This window comes from Camelus ferus, chromosome 5, assembly GCF_009834535.1.
Source record: "Camelus ferus isolate YT-003-E chromosome 5, BCGSAC_Cfer_1.0, whole genome shotgun sequence".
Classification (NCBI taxonomy): Eukaryota; Metazoa; Chordata; class Mammalia; order Artiodactyla; family Camelidae; genus Camelus; species Camelus ferus.
The window spans coordinates 15,188,375-15,204,038 of record NC_045700.1 but is presented as its reverse complement, the minus strand read 5'-3'; the positions used below and the strand labels follow the sequence as shown (position 1 = coordinate 15,204,038).

The 15,664-nt window shown below is 41.9% G+C and overlaps 1 protein-coding gene across 2 annotated transcripts in view; it reads left to right on the top strand.

The window, feature by feature from the left end:
- The window catches only part of NCKAP5 (NCK associated protein 5), an 829,955-nt gene that overhangs the window by 617,906 nt on the left and 196,385 nt on the right, over window positions 1-15,664 (top strand). The window lies entirely within an intron of this gene.

The window sequence follows — 15,664 nt, the reverse complement described above, 5'->3', positions numbered from 1 at the left end:
CTTAAAAGACAGTAATTCTAGGACAGCTTTTAAAAATGTAAAGGGGCTGGCTTTTCATAAGGGATTTTAAATATTTTTTTTTTGTATAGCAAATATTTTACACTGACACAATCCTATTTCATTTAACATGTTGTTTATTTAATGTATTTCCACCCAGAGGTGAAACATTTATGTGGGATTGCATTGTGGGTATTATTTTGCTAATTAGCATCCAAATGTGGACTTGGCTTATGTAAATAGAGCTAAAAATTAATGTAACAGTGCTTTCTGGGGCTAAAAAGACAATTTCAAGTCTGTGAAGTGTTAACTGCCATCACACTAGAAAAGTTGCCTGATTAATTACAATGGTGTGAACTTGGTCATGTTTTTGAGATGATGTTCCCTCCAGAGCAATTGACTAGATAATTGTGCTCTAGCTGCCACCGTAGTAAGAGGAACTCAGCAGGTGGAGACAGCTCCAGACCCTAGCCTGGAGCTGTCTCCACCTAGCCGCCACTTAACTTGATCAAAGGGAACGTGCTTTGTGAAAGTGTCTCTTCGAGGAAATTGGGCAAAATTCTACCACCTGAAGGATAAAATTAAGATTTATTTAATACCCAATCTATGAGTGCACGTGATCCAAATGCTCAATGTGATGACTAAAAGGGCAGAAAAAATAAAAAGTAGAGATCTAATTTTGTCTGTAAAATAAAGAGTGGATTTGAAGAAGCTGAGATCTCTGTCACTCCTGATATTCTTGTGAATGATACCAAAAGACGAATCACAGTGGCTGAGTGGGTAGTCATTACTTAACATTCTCTGGGCTGCATTTCCTTTGTCTATAAATTTATGTGATTAGTCTCGATATCTAACTCTAAAAGTTCACAAATTTATTCAGAAAGTTGAAAGTGCCAGGCAAATATAGGTGTGATGTCACTGAGACCTATGTATAGATATATGCGCTTATATACATACATATATAAAGATCTCTGTATACACATATATATGTACCCCTCCCAGATGACATTTGGCAAAGTCTAGACTTTGGTGTCAAACTGGGTGAGAAGGATGCTACTGGTATATAGTAGGTAGACTGGGATGCTGTTAAACATCCCCCAACACAGAGGACAGTCCCTCCAGACATAAAAATGATCTGACCCAAAATGTCCCTAGAGCTGAGGTGGAGAAACTCTGGTTTGTATATGTATGAGCGTTGGGTGTGTTTTGTAGGGTGTTTTGTTATTTCAGTTTTCATCTTTCTGTCTTTTTCAGTTTGTTCCAAGGGCAAAATCAATAGTAATAGGGATCACAAACATTATTTTGGATTGTCACACAAACCTGATCAGTATAACCTGAAAAACAGAAAACATTACACAGTTGCAAACAGAGTCCTCCTGGAGTTTAAGGGCATGATAGCAAGTGGAAATGATATAAATGCAACAGGTATTAACATTTGGAACAGTACTTGTAACCAGCTCATTTCTAGACAATTCTGGGACCATGTTGCAAGCCCTTCATATCACTGCCGATTTCCTTTGACATGAAATGGTATTCTACTTACAAACCTCTTCCTAGACCTTACTCTTGCTGCACTTGAATGGTTTCTAGTCTTACAGTGCTGGCTTATGCTGTGTACACACACACACACACACACACAGAGATAAATACACACACATACTGATAAACACACACATATATAAACTGCATACACACTGTCTCATTACACAGAAGAGTTTCTGTATACAGTTTGCTCTAACTAGATCAACAAGACATTGTTTTCCTAACCATCTGTTGAGACATGGAAATAAGCTTTGCTGTGCACAGCCTAACATAAAACATAAAAATCCATGTTTGTCTTAATGAAATTTCGTTCTGGTTTGGTTACACTTCTCTCTGCTCGACAGATTGCATCAAAGTCTGGTTAAGAGAAATAAGACCAGCCAGGCTCTGTAAGTTGTAGCAGAAGTTGGCTGACCCTCTCATGGACTCACTCAAAGAAGGGAACAGTGAGGACCACGGATGTTCAGAATTTTATAAAAGGGATGGTTGTACTATGCCAGAAATTAAAGTATGATGTGCTTCTTCATCTCTTAAGAATTTATGATTTTATGATGATTTATATCTGGAAAATTACTACTATAAATTCAAAGAAATCTGGGATTTACAGCTGGAAAAAATTTTGAAGATGGCCTCATCCAGTAAGATGATGAGGGAGAAAAAATAAAACCCTGAGAGGTTAAAACAACTTGATCAATGTCACAGCAAGTAAATGCCAGAGCTTGAAATCATATGTTCCTGGCCATGGTCTCTGCCACATTACACTGCTAAAAATGTTTTTAACACCACTAAGTACAACCAAAAACCCAGGTCTCTCGATGTGACACTATGTGTATACTTAAAAAGTCTCTCTGAGATGTCATCTAGGTATAAAATACCTCCTTAGTTGCATCACTGGGTAAGTACACAGTGTACACAGTGATCCAATATTATCCTGGTAAAATGATGTGTAATTCAAACAGAAAAGTCTTTTAATAAAATTGGTGGCAGCCAGCTTCCCAACCTACATATCTGTTATTGCCCCTGAACTGAGCTGTGAGCTGGGGTGTTTATTCTTTGGTTATCCAGCCCTCAGTAAGGAATTATAGTTCAGCTCCCTCATCCCTTTTCACCACGGGGTCCCAGTGGCTTAAAAACATCTTCCAGCTCCCCCCCACTCACCCATTCAAAGTAATCCAGGAAATTTTAAAAGCTAGAACAAGAAGAATCAGGGTGGTGTATAAAAATATTAGCTCTCTCTCTCTTCTCATGATTTTCAAAGCAAATTCTGCCACTTGCCAATTCTCTGAAGGGGAGCGAAAGATCAGCCTCTCCCTTTTAGCTCCTGGACTTGCACACCGGGAGTGCAGTTTCTAGAAGGAGGTTTAGTTTAGCATAATTTCATTAAAGCAAAAACAGTCGGGAGTTCAGGGTGCCAAGAAGTTTACTGCAGTGGTTTACAGTACTTCTGAGTTAGTTAGGTCTGTGTGACCTAAAGAAAGCCACTAAACCTCTCTGAGCCTCAGGTTGCTCACCTGGAAAATGAGCTTAACAGTCTCTTGGTCGTGTTGCTGTAAGAATTCCGTGAGATAAACTATACTCAGTGCTGAATGCAAAGCCTGGTAATCATTGATCCTTGTTAACTCTGTCATCATAATTGCCATTTTCCAGAACTCCCTTGCTCATCTCTGTCACAGCTACACCAATGACTTGAGCCCTGGCTTCCACCTTAAATTAGACCCTCCTTTCCAACTCGTGGATGGGTCCCTTCCAGATGTTATTCTCACATCTCAAATATACAAAGCTGAACTACTTGTTTCTTCAAAACTGATTATGTTGAGAACTGTCACAAATTTGAGGGTAACTCCTTTCTCATGGCCAGAACTTATTTACATTTTTTAACTCCAGTTAGGAAATCTGGGGACACCAAATGATAGAAATAAGTCCTGGGGTGTCACATGTCCTTATGGATTCAGCTACAGGCAACAGCCAAACTAAATTATCCTTAGACACTGAATTACCTCTGTTGCACTCCCTCCTGGTAGGAAGGCAGAAAGCTCTGAGTGTGGGAGCAGCTGTGGCCCCTCATGCTGGGGACAGATGAGAGTGGACAGCAGGGCTGAGGCAGCCTTCCTCTGTCTGACTCTCCACTGTCCATCCACTCCACCAACGCAAGGCAGTTGTCCTCAGTAGAAAGACTAGAGGTTATGCATGATAATTAAATGTAGTTGCAATCTTCCTAAAGCATAATACCATTTTCCTTGTGAATTCTTAAGCAAAGGTCTTAGAACAGATAGATAGCTAGATACGAGCAGAGAAAGAAGAACATGGGCCAATGTCAGGAAACCATACGTCATGTAAATAATTGGGGTCCTTGGGCAGACAAAGAAAAGCAGGATCCTCTGGACTGACAGGAAACCACACATTTGGGGGTGATAAGGATCCTAGAGACAGACAAAGATAGGTGGGAAAAGGCTCAAATCTTTGGCGTCCAAATGTAACCTTCTGCTCATTATACCCTCATTACAATAAAATTAGCCTTGCAAATTAGAAATACCCATCATGCACCAACACCACGACACTTCCGATCAAGACTAAATAAGAACAAAAATCCCTCCTCCCCTCGGGAAGATGGAGCTTGGATGAAAATAAGGAAATATGACTCCAAACCCTCCCTCCCAATGATACTCTTCCCATTCATTTTTACACCCCATATAACCAGCTTGCCAAAGAAACTCAGCACAGCTGCTTACCTGAATCTGCCCACTCTCCCCTTGAGAGCGTATTATCGCTTAATAAATAGTCACTTTACTTTCTTAGCCTCCACGTCTCATCTCTGAATTCTTTCTGCAACAAGATAAGAACCTTGTCTCTGGTAAAAAAGTGACAGTATTCTTCCATAAAGATTGAAGCGAGAGTCAGAGTGAGCCATCAGCACCACTGAAAAGGATTTCTTGTAAACGTGCAAACAATGCGGAGAAAGCTGGGAGAGGTCAGTGGGACTGCGGGCACACCTTGCTTCAGAACAAGGGTTACACATTGTTGTCATTTTTGTCTTCTCTGTGGGAAAGGAAAAAAATGTTACATGGCAAAGCAATAGACTCTTTCTAAAAATCTCCCACAACACTGTCTATCTGTCGATCTTCACTCTCTTTTTCTATCAAAGATTTTATTACCCTCACAGAGACCTAGAATATCAACCTTTGCTTCCTCTTTGGTTGTTGCTGTCCTCATCTAGATGCTGGTTAGGAGCTGGTGAATGTGTTCTGAATTCTCTCTCTAATGTATATCTCCCTCCTTCTTCCTGATGTCACTGATTTAGCTCAGGGGTAGGTTATCCTTGACGGGATGCTGTAGTCACATGCTTTCTGGTCTCCTCACCTGCCTCTGTAGTCCCTCTTTGTCACTGGTGCTTGGTAGTTAGTTAAAATACACGTTTGGTCACCATACCTCCCCTGCACCACAGTGTCTGGTTCCTTCCACTTCTCTGTCCTTAGCCTTGGCTAGTGTCCCCACTCTGCACCCTCTGACCCTGTTACATCAGACCTGGGCTGCCCAAGAACACCGAATCTCTTCCAGAACTCCTTTGCCCTCAAGCCTGCCTAGTGCTCTATTAGGGGTGTGTGTGTGGGTGTGTGTGTGTGGGTGGGTGTGTGTGTGCGTGCGCGCACGCGTGTGAGAGAGAGAAATGTGTTTAGAGACAAGTGCATAAATGCATTTTTACTAGTGAAAAATTATAATGCAAACAATTGAGTAATTGCTACTAGGTCAACAAATGAAATACTGCTAGTAGCCCAGAGCCCATGGGCTCCTCTCTTATCACAGCCCCCTTTCTCCCCACTAGAGGCGATTATTCATCTGACTTCTGGAATTATCATTTTCTTGCCTTTTGAAAAAATAGTTTTACTTCCTATTTTTGTATCCCGAAACAACATGATTTAATTTTTCCAATTTTCACATTTGTACATGGAATCATGTTCAGAGATTATGCATATGTGTGTATAAATATGTTTAAATGTATTTCCTACTTCTTTTATTCAGTGGTATCGTTGCAAGATTCGTACATGTTATACTTTACATGCTCTCTATTCTACTGTTTCTTATTTCTGTATAGTGTTCCATTACATCAATTTATCACAACTTACCAGTTTGCACTGTTAATCTTCACTTGAATTATTTGCATCTGGGAGCTGGGAAGAACAAAGCTGCTGTGAATGTATGTGTACTGCCATCCTGCTGTGTGTGTTCACAGGCACCGGTAGTGGAGGTACCTGAAAATGGCACTGCTGGGCCAGGAGGTATGAGTCTCCTCTCCTTCAGTAGGTCGAGGCAAACTGTTGTACAGTCGTGTACTAAATTCCACCCCTACCAGTAGTGTATGGGAGATCCTGTTTCTCCACGTGTTTGTCTACACATGCCATACACGTTTTTTATGTTTGTGCCGATCTGGTGCATGTGTAATGATTTATCTTGGTAGTTCTAACTCACATGTTAAAGTAACTTCCTCGGTGGGGTAAAATGATTCCTGGAACACAAATGTCTGTGCTTGTTAACTTCCTCTTTTTGTCTTTCCGTTCCTGTATAGTTTAGAGGTCAGAGATGCCTCTTCCTGAAGGAATTCCCAGTCAATTCAACCACCTGTTTTGCCTGCTTCTTTGTAGAGTGGGGACAACCGCTCAGGTTATATTTCTCAGGCTGTATTTGTTTATATGTTTTTTCTTCAAAATAGTTAAAGAATAAGGACTGTGTATATAAAGAAAACCCTGTAGTCTAAAGGATGTATATGGACTGTCTCTTTCAGCTTCTTTATCTGTAAAGGGGGGGACTAATGTCATCTACCCCATATAGTCTAGGGGTCTTCAGTTAAATGAGGTCATAGGGTCAGAATATCAATTGATATTATGTTATGTAAATCAGTCAAGTTTTGTATAGTTCAACTACTAAAATGACAGATGGTTAATGTCACAGACATTCTTTACTCAACAGAGTGATCAGATCCTTTCACGTATCTCAGCTCTGTGAAATTTCTCTGCGACTCTTCCAAAACCACAGAATTCACTCTAGTCTCCTATTACTTGAAAGTTGTAGATCTGGTATTTCTGAAAGCACACTTGGGGAGTGAAATATGTTCAAAGGTTGTTTTTGCTAAGAATTTGAGAGAACCTGAATTTTTGGTTCTGTCACAATTAAAAATACTTGTTACATTTTGAGCACAAATATGTAATTTTTTAAGTTGCTAAGGTTTTCGGTTTTAATAGGAATAATTTGACAGTAGTATTAAATGTTTGGAATAATGAAATGTTTCTACCAGTCTTGAAAAACACACACTTGTCAGATACGCAAATCTTCACTTCCCTGAGTCAACACGAGGCTGACTCCCAAGCACAGTCTGTTCCATGCTGAAAAGACCCATTTTCCTCTTCTAGCTGGTGGAGGGTGGGGGATGGAGTCACAGGGGAGAGGAGGTCAGGTAAATCCCCCCTTAGCAAATGCAGAGACAAAGGAGGCAGCCTCATTAATTAGGGAGGAGGTACATGTACCCTTAAAAATAAATTTATAGAGCCTTATGTTTGAGTTTCCAAAATCAAACATAAATCAAAATCAAAACAGATGTTAGGAAGAAAGCAGAGATGGGAATGGCATCTGAGCTGAGACCTGATGGTCACCATTGGGGCAGACTTGTTCCTGGATGAAAAAGCAGGCACAAGTAGTCAACCCTCTGTGTTAGCAGATAGAAATGCGTGATCACACCATTTGAGAGCTCTTCTCAGGCTTTCTGATAGAAGCGATGGTGTGCGGGATGGTGTGCAGAAGCCAGCTCATGCCAGCTTTTGAGAGCCAATTGGTACTTTTTAGAGAATATCACAAGCTCATTGTGAAACATGGCAGTTATAAATTAAATTATATAAACTTATCTTGATTCAAGATAAAGGGTAATATATACTCAAAATTCATCACTTCCTAATTATGTTACAACATTTGACTTCCACCACAGTGCTCTCTCCTGTATAGTAGGAATGCTACATGAAAGTACTCTGCTCTGCTCTCCTCTCAGCTCTGTGTTTGGCAGCTGGAAATCAGTCATGATGAGAGTAATTACACCATAGAAATCGGAGAAGACCACAAAGCAGGTTCTTCTCTCTCAAAGAAACAGTTGTTCAGTATTTGCCAGCATGCTCCTGGAGAGGAGTTTGCTGATTTTCTGATGTGAGCATGTGACTCCGGCGGCTGTTGTGTGCAGCCTATTTTCAGGTGCATGTGTCAGTTACTATTCTGTGTCTGTGTAGCTTTGTTATTCTCACTCTGTGTCAGTCTGAAGGGTTTACTTGGGCTTTTCCATTCTTGTTTATAGCCGTGGGGGTGGGAGCGGGGGTGGGGCAGGCAGAAGGGGACCAGCAGCTGTGGTGATTTGCCAAAATGTCAAGACCTGTGCAAGTAGCAAGGGTTGGCAAAGCAAGTGTGAGTAGAACCAAGAAACAGAATCTTGGAAGCATGAAGCGGAAACATTCATCTCCCTAAACCAATTAACGTTTCTTTTTATAATCCTAGTTGTGGTCTACATCCACAGGATGCAAGAATTGTGTATGCAAAGGATCAGAACTACCAATAGTACGGGTCCCTTCCACATTCTTGGCACACTGCAGGGTGTGGAAGACAAAGGTGTCTGCCTTCAAAGAGCACTGGGAGTGGTGGGGAGGAATGTGGACCATCCTGGACTATTGTGTGATGGGGTCTATAATAAAAGGGTGGGCAGGGAGCTATAAGAGTATAAGGCATCCACAAATCAGGTAGGCGACTATTTCATGTGTACAGTTTAGGAAGGACGTCGTTCTTTTCAGCTACTCGAAGACATGGAGATTATTACGATTAAGTCCTTCTAAGCCTTACAGGAAATCCTAGTAGGTGATCACTGATGATGCAGTGCCCTCTCCCAGACTACTCCCCACCCCTGCATACCTGCCCACCTTCTAGCTCCTAAAATGCTACAATTAAAGATTCACTCTTTAACCCTCTCTTAAAATGCAAATCCTCTTCATGCTTTGTTTATCAGCTTTGAATCTTAGTTTGAACGAAGCTCAGAGTGTCTCTCTGAGAGCAGGGTTATCTAGCGGGAGAGGGCAGCTGGTAAGTAGGTACCTGAAAGTGGGACTAAGAAGAGAGAGGAGTGAAGGGGCAACACAGAAGAGGGAGACCGCGGGTGCAAGGGGCCAGCGCCTGAGCGAATCTGTATGTGAAGCTGTTTAAAATACCCAGTTCTGAGGACTCTTGGCTGAAACCTTCCCAATCAACAGGACGACTTCTATCCCGGCCAGCACCCTTCCCTGTGATAAAGTATGTGAGCTGCCCAGGGTCCAGCAGGGAGTTGTTCTGTAAAGGACAGAAGGAAATTAGCATTGACTACATTCTATAGTGGGCCAGGTTCTGTGTTAGATGTTTCACATTCGTCATCTCCTTCAACCCCAGAAGAGTAGTGGGTGTGTATATCACTCCTGCTCATCAAGGAGGAGACAGACTCAAAGTCCAAGTGACTTGCCTGAGGTGATGATAAGCAAGAAGCAGCATCAGGATCCAAATAAATGCTCACTTGACTTCAAAGGCCAGGCCTCTTTCCATTGAAAAAAAATTGAAAGGAAATTAGCAAAGCACGCTGTGGCCTCCAATTAGAATCTCACATTTTCCTCCCGGGATGATAGATCCCTCCTACTGCCTGTCAGCTCCAAACATGGATTTCTTTCCAGCATATCCTCATAGGCAAGACAATTATTAAGCTTTCTTTTTGTTTGTATTATGGAAGCATTACCTTTTATTATTTTCCAGATACAATGTAATATCAAATAATACTTTCCCAAATCACACACACTTTTTTCTGTTCTAAATGCGCGCACACACACACACACACACACACAGAAAAATATTCTCTCAGAGGCTTTTCTCCCGCAGTGAGAATCACTGATCTGGGGGGAGAGAAGCAGACTCAGAGAAAGCAATGTGCAAAGCTGTATGGTGTTTTTATCTGTATGTAGTGAAAATCATTACGGTAGGTGTTCTACTTGAAACCTGTAGTCGGTACATTGTGGAAGCAAAGAGCTCAGGGACCTATTTCACATCAAGAGACTTGTAAAGGCTTCCTGGCAGAGATGACAAGTGTGGTGACCATCCCCAATTCCAGAGAAGCATTGAGAAGCTCCTGAACAGTTCTACTACTACAGGAGGTGGGAGCCAGGGGGAGGCAGGAGGTCTGAAGCTGATCGCTCTGAGACACTGCTTCTCCAAGTGTGGTCCCCAGACCAGCAGCATCAGCATCACCTGGGAACTTGTTAGAGATGCACATTCTCAGGCTCTGCCGTAAATACACTGAATCTAAACACTGGGGATGGTACCCAACAATCTGTGGTTTAACATGCACGCCATGTCATCCTGATGCATACTCAAGTTTGCCATCCTCTAGTCTAATGCTCCACCCAAGGATTTAAATTCTGAAAGTACATAGAGGTTTCATTGCGAAGTGGTTTCTAATCAACTCTTTAAAATGAACCTGCGGACATGGCCTGCAGAACAGGTTCTCATTGCTTGGGATCCTACACTCCTTGAGCCATGGATGCTATTTTACTTGAATTTAGATCCCCAGTGACTTGTGCTGGGCCAGACTTACTGGGCATCCCTCAGATTATTACAAGGGTAAGGACATTTTGACAGTGTGTCTATGCATGTATGGGCACAGAGGTTTTTTTCTAAGCCTTCCAGGGATGCATGTCTTATTCCTTTGGTGGATGGACAGAGCTTATAACTATTTCCTGAAATTTTGTAGAGTGGGAAAATTTGCCTCCAAGATGCACAGCAGCTCTAGACGTTGGCCCAGGTATGATCTTAAAAGCAGTCTGTGGGAAACGCTCTTCCACTGTGTACCGCCTCACCCCACCCCTGCCAACATGGCCACCGCCATGACTAGACATGATGAGATGAATAATCCTGAAACCCCATGAGTTTTAACTGATGAAGATAAAAGGAAGAAGATTTAATATCCAGGTCCAGTTCTTGGTATCCTTTGTGTTCAGGCTTTCTACCACTCTACTAGACAGAAATGTAGAGTCTTGGATGGCGTGGCACACACGGCCACTCCCATAGGGCCTTCTCCTTAGATAGTTTTCAAAATAGAACAGACTACAGTGTAATTAAGGATATCTGGGGTTTCTCTGTTTTGTTTTTAAGGCTGAACGTGAAGTTTCTCAGCCCACAGAGTGAAGTTGTTGGGATGCACTATAATGGGCAGCTGGGGTATTTAGCTCACGTGCCACAGGACTCTGTTCGGAGGTGCGATCATAAACAAGTGCGCTTTCCCAAACCATGATTTTTAGAGAAATGCCTTTTTCCTGACCTTATTCTGACCTGTTTGCCTTTGCTAAATGGAAGGGTCTTCTGCAAGCTGGGAAGATGTCATTCTGTAAAAGGCCAGCTATTACAGAAGGGAAGCCGCAGTGTTGCAGCCCTTTTAACTATTGTGAATTGGAGTTTTTCTTCTCTTCCTTTTTCCCCTTCAGAGGACATCCTTCTCTTTCCACCTTCTTCTTTCCTCCATAAAACAAAGGATAAGGCAAGTGTGGTCAAAGTTAACCTTTGGGGGATGTGAGTGAAAGGTAGAGGGGAATTCTTTGTAATGTTTCTGAAACCTTTTTGTCCATCTGAAATTACTTTTTAATTTAAATATATGCCCCCATTTAAGTTTTCAGGTTCAGATCTTAGCCAGACCACAAAAAATGAGTAGAATTTAGAAAGGCCAATGGGAAAGTGAAGCATATTCCATCTAGAACAGTGGAACAAAAGGTGTAGCCCAGGGAATAAGAACTTGACCTTCGTGAGATGAACAGGGGTTGGGCCTGACCTGAGAGGTGGCATATGCTATCCAGCAGCAAATACGTGTTTGCATAGATGAGTGGGGACAGAGTGTAAGAGGTGAAAATCCTAGTGGAGTTGTTATTTTATGCAGAGGAAAGTTTTTTGTATAGAACTGTTCTACCTTTGGTCTGTAGAAAAGAATACTGTCTTAGTGTGTTCAGGCTGCTGTAACAAAACACCACAGACTGAGTATCTCATAAGTAACAGAAATTTATTTCTCTCCATTCTGGAGGCTAGGAAGTCCAAGATCAAGACACCAGCATGGTCACATGCCAGTGAGCATCCTCTGCTTGGTTCATGGCCATAGTCTGCCCCCTCTCACTGTGTCCTTGCTGGAGGGAAGGGACTAGCAACCCTCAGAGCCTCCTTTGTGAGGACTCCAATCCCATTCGTGAGGCTCCACCCTCATGACCTACTCACCTTTCAGAGGCCCCACCTCCTGATACCCTCACTTTGGGCATTAGGATTTCAACATATGAATTTGGGGAGGATACAAACATTCAAGCATCACAGATGTATTGAGAAAGATTTAGACATAATAAGGACTTAGCAGTTTCATGTAGAGCAGTGGTTTAGAAGCCTTGGTCCCTGTAATCATTTGTCAGCTCTAGCCAGCCTGTCCATTCACAGAGCAGGGCCTTTAAGAAACAGAGTTCCTTTTAAGTATATACTCAATCAGACCCATTTTCCATGGTACACCAAAGCAATGTAGATTTACTCCACGAAGCTCTTCAGTTTTGTAAAGACCTTGAAGGACTTCAGGGATGAAATCAGAAACATATTAAATCCCTATAATTTGGAATTACGAGAAAACCACACAGAGCAGGAAATCCTCTCAATCAGGGACTGCTAAGTCTAGCAAAAGTTGTTGATGGCTGTGGAAGACAAAGCTGAACCCAAAGACCCACTACTACATTTGATTGAAGGCTCTAATGACGTCCTCTGAGTACACTGATTTAATAACATACTTATTGAAAGTGGACAAAGCCTGTGTGGTCATTCTGTAATTCTCAGCAGTGACACCTATATTTTCTTTCCCCCTCTGCCTTATCCTTTCTCAACCCTGCCATACAAATAGTCACTATCTCTTTAAATCAAATTTAATTAAGTTTTCTTTTTTCTTTTTCTATTTTCCCCCCTGTTCTCTCCGGTTGGTAGCAGGTTAATACTGAATTTCTAATAAACACAAATGGATTAAAGAAAATCATGACTTCAAGATTATTTTAACTTCACTGGCATAATTGCTAATATCTCCATCGTCCCCTGGGATATGTAGGATTACATCAATTAAATTGGTCTCTGCAACTGAACACATTAACCAGAAATGTGACTACTATGTCTTCACCAGCATCCTTTAGGTATTTAATTTGCTTGCCTGTAAGAGATTGTCAGAGCAGTAAACGTGAGGCAAGTAATGTAAATGGTGTAATGATGGTAATTATCTGAATGAATCAATTCGAGTGTTATTGCAACGTGATATTGTGGGTAGAAGAGAAATGTAGACATCATATAAATTCCCATTTTCAATTTTATTTCCTTACACAGTTTTTCCAAGATGTTAAAAGTGAAAGCTATGTAAACTGGTGTTGCTATTCCTTCCTTTCTCTCTCCATGTCATCCTTTGTGCTGTGGCCTTACTAAATGCGGCAGACCCCAGGAAAGCTTAATTTCTCCAAAGAAAGCCGTGACTTTATAAGATTGAAATTCTAGCAGTTTCTCCATGATTCATAGTATCCAAATATGGGAACCAGAAGTCACTTTGTGAAATGGCTAGTTCATTCCTTTTGCTCATTAACTACTAAAGAACTGTAAACCCAGAAAGGTTCAATGACTTGCTGAAGGTTACACAACCTGGTATGGCCAGGTCAACGGCAATGGAGTGGACCCAGCCTGCACACCTGGGCTGGGCAAGGAGCTGAGAGGTTACACCTGCTGCAGGCAGAAGGAGATTCTGTGTGACAGGCCACAGCAAGGCCTGGAGGGAACAGCAGCAGGTCAGGAAAAGCTTTCCGTTTAGTTTGGGTGAATGGAATGATAGAACAGTCTAGGGATAACCAGCACTTAAAAATCCAAACAGATGTCAGGAAGAAGGATGGGGCTTCAGTGCTGAGAATGGAGTGAACATGGTGGGATCCGCCGGAGGGATGGGAGTGTTGGGGAGTTAAGGGGAGTTGCTAAAACAGGGATTCGAGCCCAGAGGCAAAAGGTCAAAGCCAAGTATTAGAATTGAGACCTAAAGAAGTAACAGGAGTTTGGCTCCTCAGCCTTGAATGACAACTAGGCTGAGGTGATCCGACAATGGCTAGGGCATCTCCCAGCAGACTGTTTGCCATCCGTTGTCTTCACCTTTTGTGCACATCCTAGCTCAGTCAGGCCACCTGAGTTTCATTGTTAAGTAACAAATGGGCCTAAAGCTGAAACTTTTCATATATCTACCAAAAAAAAAAAAAAAAAAAAAGATTTAAATCAACCAAGCACAAATAGAATCTTCTGTGTTACCAGAAAACAGAACACTAGGACATCAAATTGCTGTCCATAGGAAAATAAACATCAAATACCCACAGCACTCTGGCAGCAAGCCTGTGTGTCCCAGGGCAGTGGTAGCAGAGGGTACAAGGAAAGCACCCCCAGAAAGAGAAGTTGTGACACCACGAGCTCAAATCTGATCACAGGTGGAGATGTGGTTCCCAGGGCTGGCTGTGGGCAGGGCTTGAAAGTGTGTGGGACCTAAGGTGACCATCTCAGTGAGGCAGTGTTTCTGGGGGAAAGGAGGCAGAGAGAGGAGAGGTACCATTTGGAAGTGTGATTGTGAAGGGGAAAAGAAGAGGGAAATTTTCAAGATGCTATAGAAATAAAAGAGACATATAAGACCAACCTCCCCAATCATCATCCAGTAAAGAGGCTAAAAAAGGATATACAGGGCAAGGGTGGAAGAATAGCATGCGAAAGTGATCAACTCTGACAAAATAGAAAGAATGCGACTAGAGAATTGTAGGGGAAAAGTGTGAGGGGAAAGTTGACTGCTGCATGTGTAATAGGAGGGGGCAAGGCACGGGATGGTACCTAGATGGTAGCAGTAGAGTGAGACAGCCAGGGAAGTAATGACAGCCATGTAAGAACCGGTCCTAGGTGGGTGGGATGGGCTCGAAGGGGTAGGAAAGGAAGTGACTCCTCACTCCTTGTAGTATAGTTTTGACTTTTGGAATCATTAACGTTTTCCATATTCGGAAAATAAAATGAAACCAACAAGAAGAAGGGAAATTAAATTCAACTACTGTCAGAAACAAAGGAACTGAACTGAGTGTCAGATGAAGAGCATAGCCACACTAAAGTGTGTGGGGTGGGGGCAAGCTGGTCTAGTATCCTGTGAACACAGTATTTTTACTATATACCTGCATTCTAAAGAAAAAAGAAATTGTGAATTTGTCTATTATTTTTTGTAGTGTAACAATTTTGTGTGCACTGTAGGGTTAGAGAAATGAGTAAATAGAATGATGTCAGCAGGGTTGTAGTGAGGGGGGGGTTTGCTGAGGGGATTAGGGAGGCAGCCGTGGGAAAGGGTAACTTAGGTCAGGATGCAGGCTGGGACCAGCAGTGGCCGGAGTGAACCCAGGTCACCTAATGCAGAGGGCAGTTCTCATGCTACCATTTCATGGTTCTTCTAAAACCTAATATACTTTTACTGATGACTTTTATTCTTATTATTTTGCTAATAACCTAGTAAGCATATTCACCCTAGTAACCCATAGTAACCTATTCAACATTCAGGTACCCACAAGGCTCAGAGGAGCAGGAAAGCAGCACTTTCAAAAAGAGAAGGGAGGTCAGAGGGACTCAAGTATAGTTTATTTCTCCAATTTCTCAGTATAGTCTCATGGTCAAAAGTCACTGAGTAACAAGGGAAACAACGTGTTTAGTCTGCATTTGGAATTACGCTTTCAGGAATTTACCTGAGGTTTTTTTTTCATGACCTAAACAAATCTCAAGTTGTGAAACCGTGACAGGTCTTAATGAAGTGGATTAAGGCACTTCTTACATTTACATTTTCATCGAATGAAATAAACATTGTAATCTTTTTTACGGAACGCTTTCACGTCAGGCCATGATTTGATTTTCTACCTGTTCCGAATATCAAGTTTTGCATTTCTTTCAGTGATAATGTCTTTTTTGTGAACAAGCTGATAAGATGGAAGCCATCCCTGAAATATTTATAATAGTACTTAGAACAAACTTATCAAAGATTCTTCTACAAAAT